Source organism: Schistosoma mansoni, chromosome 4 (assembly GCF_000237925.1).
Source record: "Schistosoma mansoni strain Puerto Rico chromosome 4, complete genome".
Taxonomy (NCBI): domain Eukaryota; kingdom Metazoa; phylum Platyhelminthes; class Trematoda; order Strigeidida; family Schistosomatidae; genus Schistosoma; species Schistosoma mansoni.
Window position 1 is genome coordinate 20,742,612 of NC_031498.1, and position 9,259 is coordinate 20,751,870.

General features: G+C 34.0%; 2 non-coding genes across 2 annotated transcripts; both read left to right on the top strand.

Annotated features, from left to right (window-relative positions):
- Window positions 1–6,468: 6,468 nt before the first annotated feature.
- On the top strand, window positions 6,469–6,534 carry Smp_tRNA_01901_Gln_TTG.1.1. The gene has a single exon. It is a non-coding gene (tRNA).
- A 282-nt stretch (window positions 6,535–6,816) lies between these two features.
- On the top strand, window positions 6,817–6,882 carry Smp_tRNA_02071_Gln_TTG.1.1. Its single transcript has one exon. It is a non-coding gene (tRNA).
- The last annotated feature ends 2,377 nt before the right edge of the window (window positions 6,883–9,259 follow it).

The following is a 9,259-nucleotide window of genomic DNA, read 5'->3' on the forward strand; positions in this document are numbered from 1 at the left end:
ATGTTCATTCGTTGTTCACATGTCCTCACAGAACTAATACACAAACACATATATATAAGTGTATGCCATGATAATAAACTCGCTGAAAAGAGATCCCTTCATTAAACTTCTTATTTTCAATGATCAGTAGGGGAATTACCTGTCAATCATTAATTCTACAGATAACAACGGACATTTATATTTACATCCTCTGTAAAATTTTATTCCTAATATTATGTAACTACTTGTAATAATTAATTAAGTATGAAAACTCAACTTAATTTTAATTTTCTAAACACTATGTAACTAACTGATTATTATATTGTTCAACTGACTCACCATCATCTAATTGCTATCGACTTTCTACTCATTTGGAAAACCTATCTACCAGTGTATAGTTCTAATATAGAACCAATTGAGTAGAAGTATTTCTAACGTCGAATTATCTTTTAATATAGTTGAGATCATGAATCAATTGAAGCTAGATCACCATGGAAAACCTGGAAGCACTGGACAACTGTTTCGTCCTATTGTGGGACTCCCCAACAGTGCACATCCACGATCCCGCCTCGCGAGATTCGAACCCAGGACCTATCGGTCTCGCGCCTGAGCGCTTAACCACTAGACCACTGAGCCGGCATCCAACGAATGTTAATATCTAACTTTTAATATCTGAATAGTAATATATAATGAAAATTTGAAGAGTTTACATAAATTTAGGAATCAGGTAGGTGAAAAATAAATAGTTTCAAAGTGGATCAAATATGAATATGGTTGTAAGCAGTTGATGAGGAAACGCAAATTCATATTATTCAGTGTCACTTATTGTTATCGCTGTGTTCAAGTTGATAAAGGGAACGAATTTTATGAAATATGTAGATCTATGCTATTTATCTGTAATCATATAAAGTCAGATACACCGAAGGACACTGTCGTCTAACAGAGCCTAGAAATTATTGACTTATTACTGACTACCAAACAACATTATCCTGAACGTTATTGATCGTTTTTTTCTTTAAATCTAAATGATCCGATTACTGTATTAGATGATTAGAAGATATATCTAGATCATTGTTGTTCAGTTTACAAATTTTGAAACAGTTATTTCCAATAAATTGTAATCATATAATCAAATACAATCATATAGAATCCTGCCCAGAATCTCTTAGTTTCACTGTGAGTACGATTTTGAATACATGTATCATATATTTCCGAACTCAGTTAAGTGACGATATGGAGTTATCGTTTTTTATAATTCTTTCGACTTCATAGTCAACAGGTCTTCATCCCAAATTCCCGGAAATTCATCTGGCCGCTGACGACAAATATGCACACAATTACTACCAGAGCATGTAATTTTACAAGAGACCTGAGCTACTAACTTAGATCATCCTCATTTATAACACATCTAAATTCTGGTGCAACAGAACACCTAAAACTGCCCCAAACAAAAGAGATGATAATATTATAAGTAAATGATAGATGAATGAATAATATATTCAAACATTAAATGAATAAGAGCGGTGGTGAATATAATATACAGCACACTTTAAAATACAGTCAAAAGACCTCTTTGGGCTAAGCGAACCCATTTCAGATTTATATAAAATTTAATAGATAATTACAGCAGACTAGCCTCTGGCTTTTATTGCAATCCATACCTGATGAAGTTTCAGATCAGTCAGTTATCAGTTACACCACGACCCCGTTTCGTAACCTAACATCCTCTTTGCTTTTGCCATTCAGTTCGATTGTTAAGGAGTAGTGAGAGATGTGGAAGCCACTAAGATGATATATGTAACTATTTCCTATCCAAATAAACCGGTACATAAGGGCCACAACAATAAGTGAATTCTTGCTACTGCCCTCGACAATGTATCATGAGGCCTCGGGATTAATTAATTGATTCAATTACCAATGTGACCAATCAAGATACATAATAGCCGTTTGTTTGCAACAAGTGTGATAATGTTACATCATTTGTTAGAGGGATGGGGATGACATCAATACATCCACAACAACCGGTCTGCACCTTCTGAGTCAAGCATCCACTAAATTCACACAATCTATGAAATATAACGAAGGCCATTAGTTTGGAAGTCGAAGCACCCTTACACTTTTCGGTTGGTTGATATCTAACCTTAATTCTAGCTCAGCCTGATATTTTTTACAAAGGAAGGTTCAGCTAATCTGCTCATATCAATCAATCTCTTTAAATTTATGAATCTGTCGACTATTAAAACGCAAAATACGTTTGGGGAATACTAGAGAATCGAGATACCAACTATCAAAAAGAGTTGCGGCGCTTAGTTCAACATCGACTTCAGTGAAACCAAATATCAATGGCATATATAATAAGGAATAGGACTCTTAAAGCAATCTTCCAGGCTCAACAAATGGAGGTGAAGTTTACGCTAATAAACAGATTATAAATACTCATACTTGGCAGGTGTTATCTTATCAGATACTAACCATCCGCTTCATTCATATCTTTCTCCTTGTATATCTTCTGGTAGAACGAGACGTAAATACATTAAAATCCATGCACGCAAGCAAATCTATAAAAGTTCTGTAATACCTTACTTAGCGAATTTACTTTGTGACGAACAGGCTGTTAGAGTTGACCTAGTAAATAACCTGTATTCTTAAGCATGTCTCAAATTCGATAATTTGTATAAACTCAGATTTTCTAAAACCTTTTTTTTATTTCTGTTCTGTTTTTTTATTTTGATTTTTTTTCGTTTGTTTTTATTTTTTTTGGTAAAAAGCTTGTTGAAATAACTCGTGCTGAGAATTCTATATTGTACCAGATTATAATATTGAATAAAGCCATTAATAATAATAATAATACTTGATGAACAGTAAATGTCTTTAGAAAAACTTTCCGAAATCTTATCTAAACCTGCTTGATTTCCAACTAGTCAGAGAACTTCTGGAAACTATTAAATACTAGAAAACTGTTTCAGTTCATTTGAAGACATAGTATCAACTGAACCCTCACTAAACTATGTGTTCAGATAGTGTACAATAATATTAATGTATTTCTTTTTTCCGTATCAATAAATCTCAACATTAAAACACCAGAAAATATTCTCATCACTGCCTTAAAACAATAATTCACCCTATGTACCTTTTTCCCTTTAAATTAAAGTAAATTGACACTGATCAGATCCAATAAAAATTAAAATTATGTACTGTTTCTTCACTATTGACTATACTTGATGTGAACAGAGAAACAAGAAGCCTTGATAAGCTACGGAAGCTACTTTTGGGGACGTTTAATTCAAGGTTTTTAAAACAGTAACATTTACTTTTGTCCTTAGTCTATTCTAAAGATCATAAACTTTCGTTTGATGTATAATTCACTTACATAGCCTTTTCTGTTCCAAGGTTATTGTAATTTAAACGTAATCTTTTGTACTATATTGTCTACTGTAATCCCCAATTTTGGACTTAAATGTATTTTTCTAATTATTGTCGTTGTGGTCGGGTTAGTTATCTATTTCTTCATGTATCTGTTTACACTAATCTAAATCAGGATCCAGATCAAAATTTTGGAAATAAATAGAGTAGTGTTCCAGTTGACTTATCTTCTCTCTCGTATTTGTGAGACCATCATATGATAGAATAGTTTTCATCTCTTTACCCCTAACACTTGATCTCACTTCGAACTCACACGAACTAACGTCAAGGTTAAGCCATTCAGCTTATCGGCATCAATATCTTAATCTAGATTTAGAAAAGTTATCTTCTGCACAGAATTGGGTAGACAGATCAAAGACATAACAATACTTCAATGTAAAATAAAGAAAACCTGCCAAAAATAGAGACAATAAATTCCCATCTTCAAATAACACAACATTCATTATAAGCAAAGATGGATAGTGGATAGCAGTGGAATCCAGTTTGACGCGCGTTTCGTCCTATTCGGGACTCGTCGGCTGGATGTATCTGCATCTCAGAGTTGATGTTCACTCTGGGACTCAAACCCAGTACCTTTCGCTTCAAACGCCATCGCGTTCTCCACTCAGCTACTGAGTCCTGATAACAATCTAACGAGTCTCAAATGGGACAAAACGCGCGTCAAACTGGATTCTACTGCTAGCTACTATCCATCTTTGCTTATAACGTTTGTGAATTAAGGTAATATCGAGGCAATACGCACAGTTTGTACATATTGCCAATAAGAGACTGATCAGTTGCAGTCCTAAACATCAATGGGAAGATTCAAACAAACAATACAACATTCATTGTTTTTAAATGAACTATTATTTCAAAACTTAATAGACTCATACAATTAATTTCTACAATGTTTAACATTACAATAATAATAGTTTCCATGGGGACCACGATAATGGTGACGATCTCATTTGTACTGATTTAAAAAAAGAAAATTGCTAAATTTAATTTTTAAATTAATTTCATTATATTTCAATGAAACACAATTGAATGTAATAGACTCACATGTTTTAATTTATTAGTAATAGTAACCAAGTTTTCTTTATCTAAGGTGAAATATTTTTAAAAGATCGGGTACGGTGTAAGTGAGTGTGAATGTCTGTGAGAGTGTGTGTGTGTGTCACAAAAAATTTAATCATTAAGATAAATGATCAAACTAGACAATCAATCAATATGTTTGATTGATATTAGATCAGTTAAAATGTAGTAAAAATTATTACTATTATTGGTAGTAGTTTAAAAATGGAATGATCAGATCTTATGAGATCTGTGTATGTTATAGATAAGAATAGTTACACATTTAGGGTATTCATTTCTTGATTGATTTATGTTATTGTTTTTTTTTATTTCTATATTTATTTGTAGATGCAAGTCATATAAGTAACTAATCAGTTTGTAGTTAAATCATTTATCAATCTGATTTAGTATGACTTTGATTGTAGCTTGTTTTGATACTATTAAACAATGTTTTTGTATTCTTATCAGAATGGAGGTTTGTGAAGATTAGTAATTTTAATAGTTGAGTTTACTATTGGATGCCGGTTCAGTGGTCTAAAGGTTGAACGTCTTCGTGTGAGACCGGTGGTTCTGGATTCGTGTCCCTCATACGGAATCGTGGATACACACTGCTGAAGTGTGTCATACTAGAAGAAAGCGGTCGTCCAGTGTTTCCAGGTTCTTAATGATGGTCTAACTTCGATCAACTCATTAGTTCAATGACAAGGTCCTATTGTAGTCTCTCTACAAGTTAGGCTATTATTTATCTTCTATTATTATTCACTGTAAATATGTGTTTTATCTCCCTTCGAATAATTGGAAATTTTAGTAGTATGTGTTTTATGGTGAACCAACAAAAATATGGAAATAACTTAACTCAGTTAACACACCGAAATGTATAAAAAGAATGAGTTAACAAAAGGTGCAAACAAATATATATAAAATATATGAGTTACATTTTGTTGTCAGAACCATGGGTGTTCATTGGCCCAAATATATATATATATATATGAACTTCAGATATAGATCAAACGCTGAATAGCATGAGCTCAAACGTATGCAACAAGATTATTAGTAAACAGTTACCAAACGGCAGCCAAAAAAGTCAGAACGAGGTGTGTATGTGGAAACGTGTCTTTGGAGAACGGTAACAGTGGATAGGAATAATAGAAATCGACTTAAACAAAATTCTTTATTCAGTATAGTATCTGTATACATTGAATAAAATTACAAAAAATCACGAATAATGACAAAAATTGTTTTTTCCCTACAGTTTTACACCTACCGATTGTCGATATTCATGATAGCATTAGGTTAGTCTGTACTGTAGTATGTGAATCCGCGACGGAAACCTCAATATCGCCCACAGATATAAGTTTTAAGTTTCTTTTTGGATAATGGTTTGCAGTGGAATTTAAGACATGGTCTTTGTCTAGTGTATTCAACAAAATTGACCAAAATTCAGTCTTTGAATATCAAAAACTTGGTAATTCGGATCCAAGTCAATAATTATATGATTTGTACCGCTTTCACTTTTACTTAGTCATGTGCAAAATTGTACTTTCTAACATTTTACCTTCCTGTAATGATCAGTATGTTTTTAATCGTAACTGTTTTTCGCTATCTATAACATAATCCTTAAACCAGTTCCCTTCCTTATAGTAATAATTATTGAATGAGAAAACTGTATGATGTAGATAGCAGAGATGGATAGTGGCTAGCAGTGGAATCCAGTTTGACGCGCGTTTCGTCCTATTTGGGACTCGTCAGCTGGATGTACCTGCATCTCAGAGTTGATGTTCACTCTGGGACTCGAACCCAGTACCCTCGCTTCAAACACCATCGCGTTATCCACTCGGCCACTGAGTCCTTGCTTGGAATTAAGGTATATCGAGGCAATACGCACAGTATTCACATATGCCAATTAGAGACTGACCAGTTGCAGTCCTAAACACATCGATGGGAAGATTCAAACAAACAATACTAAGTGAATTCAAACTTCACCCCATCGCACAAGCAAGTGGCTATCAGGACTCAGTGGCCGAGTGGATAACGCGATGGCGTTTGAAGCGAGGGTACTGGGTTCGAGTCCCAGAGTGAACATCAACTCTGAGATGCAGGTACATCCAGCTGACGAGTCCCAAATAGGACGAAACGCGCGTCAAACTGGATTCCACTGCTATCCACTATCCATCTCTGCTTACCATGCTTGTGAATTAAGGTATATCGAGACAATACGCACAGTATGCACATATGCCAAATAGAGACTGACCAGATGCAGTCCTAACAAAATCGATGGGAAGATCCAAACAAGTAATACGAAGTGAATACTAAGTTGAATTTAAACTTCACCCCATCGCACAAGCAAGTGGCTATCAGGACTCAGTGGCCGAGTGGATAACGCGATGGCGTTTGAAGCGAGGGTACTGGGTTCGAGTCCCAGAGTGAACACCAACTCTGAGATGCAGGTACATCCAGCTGACGAGTCCCAAATAGGACGAAACGCGAGTCAAACTGGATTCCACTGCTAGCCACTATCCATCTCTGCTTACCATGCTTGTAAATTAAGGTATATCGAGGCAATACGCACAGTATGCACATATGCCAATTAGAGACTGACCAGTTGCAGTCCTAACACATCGATGGGAAGATTCAAACAAACAATACTAAGTTGAATGTATGATGTAGAGTTTGAAATATTTTTTAATCTCAAATCCACTACAATGGTTCTTGCGGGATTTGTGATGTATACCAGATGAAACTGTTCAAAAATTAGTGAAATAGTTAAACCTGATGTATACTACGTTTGATTACCAACCCCATAGCCAGTCAGCAGATCCCTCCGAATTGATCAGTAATGTTCGAGAGAATATGCCACAAGAATTTAGCATAAATATTCGTTCACAATACAATGGCAAACACTATTGTATCGGAAAAACAATCGATAGGAAAATGTCAAATACTTATTTCGTATATATTTTGTTCAAATACACCCAAAGAATCATTATTGAGAAAAATTGATCATTTAGTTGCCTTTTGAAATGTGTTCTCAAATTTAAGATTTCGGAAGAATGTAAATGTATTTGTTTTACCACTTGTGAGTAGTTTATTATAATATTTGCAATTTATTTATCCAATGTAGCTATTACCTAGAGCCGTATGATAACTGTCAACGAATTGAATGTATAATTTCTGTCAGTACAATTGTGTTCGTCCCAAAATAAGGTTTACTTCACTAGCCGGATGAAATCAATTCCCGATAGTGTCTGATATCCATGTCAAAATTCTCACGTTGATTTTGTGGTGTGGTCTACTTATATCCATATAAGTAGTATATGGCAATTGGCGGACATAGAATGTATTTTGGCAGAAGACCGATGAGGGAAGAACTGAAATGAAGCGCAATCGGTAGGAAAATGCATGAACAGTGGAATTAAAGGAGAAATAGTAAATAGTGAGACAATAGGTTGTTAATTTGCAAATTAACTGTTGATTGTATGGTTATCAGTATTTAGTGAGATAGTCTGTAATTTTTACCTCAATACTTTCGATTGTCCCCAACCAGTGTTCTGTTCACTACAATTTAATAAATTATTTCCAATGAAAAAAATTGTATGGTCTAAAAGTGTTTACATCAATATCACCGCTTCATTCAATTCAACAGTAACACAACTAACAAAAACTTCAACGCATAACCATTCAGCAACAATGAACACCACATAAAATTTGCTTAAATTCAATGGTTATGTTTGACAGAATCCATAAATCTGTCTCAAAATTATAAGTTCATAACTGACAACACAGGTTGCGATGTATTAATTGGAGGTAATAATCTATAATATTGATCAAAATAAATGTTTGAGTATACTATGTAGATGGTAAATCTGTTACCATAAAGAAATGGGCACTTAAAAATTGAATGTGTAATCTACACAGACTGGTATCTTAGAACTAATGAGGCATTCACGAAGTCTAAAGTGTGTTATTATGGTCTATGCTACTGATATGAGTAGTATGTATCACCAATCGAAAGTGGAATGCCTGACGTTAGAAGGTTGATAAGATTATAGAGAAGAAAACAAGAACAAAGAGTGGTTGCTGTGGAAACGAAGGAACAGTCAAGTCTGAGACATTTGATGGATATTTTGCACATGAATTATTTACTGTATAGTTCTCAGATTTTATCAAGATATTCGGTAATGTTGTATTGAAATACATTCAGTTGTCCTCATTTGTGTTCTTGCTCATAACAATATAATGGAAAGAAAAGATAATACGTTTCATTTTTTTACTTAATGGGTTTTCTGTCCGACATTACTTTCATTTTTAATTCAATATATGGATTACTTAGTGTAATATTAGTGATGTGTGGGCTAGAATGATAATGACTGGTTGTTTTACTGAATCAGACATGTAAATAGTGTGACAGGTTTTATATGTGTTATATATTCCCCTATCCTGATTATTATTGATGGACTGTTCTTTGTTGTTGGATTGTGTCGGGTTTTGGTGTGGAAATATATTGACGTTCTAGTTAGGCTAATATCGTGTTCTTGATCTGAGTTGTGTTGAAGTCCTGTAGAATAGACACTGGGTGGGAATCTAGTGTAGATATTCATCTAAGGTAAATTAACGTCCTACATACGTGTAAAAAGTGAAAAGACTGTTATAACAAGAAACCCTAGAGTTATAACAAGTATCTTACCTTTATAACAATTAGTTTTATTATCAGTGTAATATTTCATTCAGTATAACAATAATCTATTTTTCAGAGGGGGTTTTTTGGAGAATTTAGTATTTTCACTGTTGAAATCATGAGTCAATT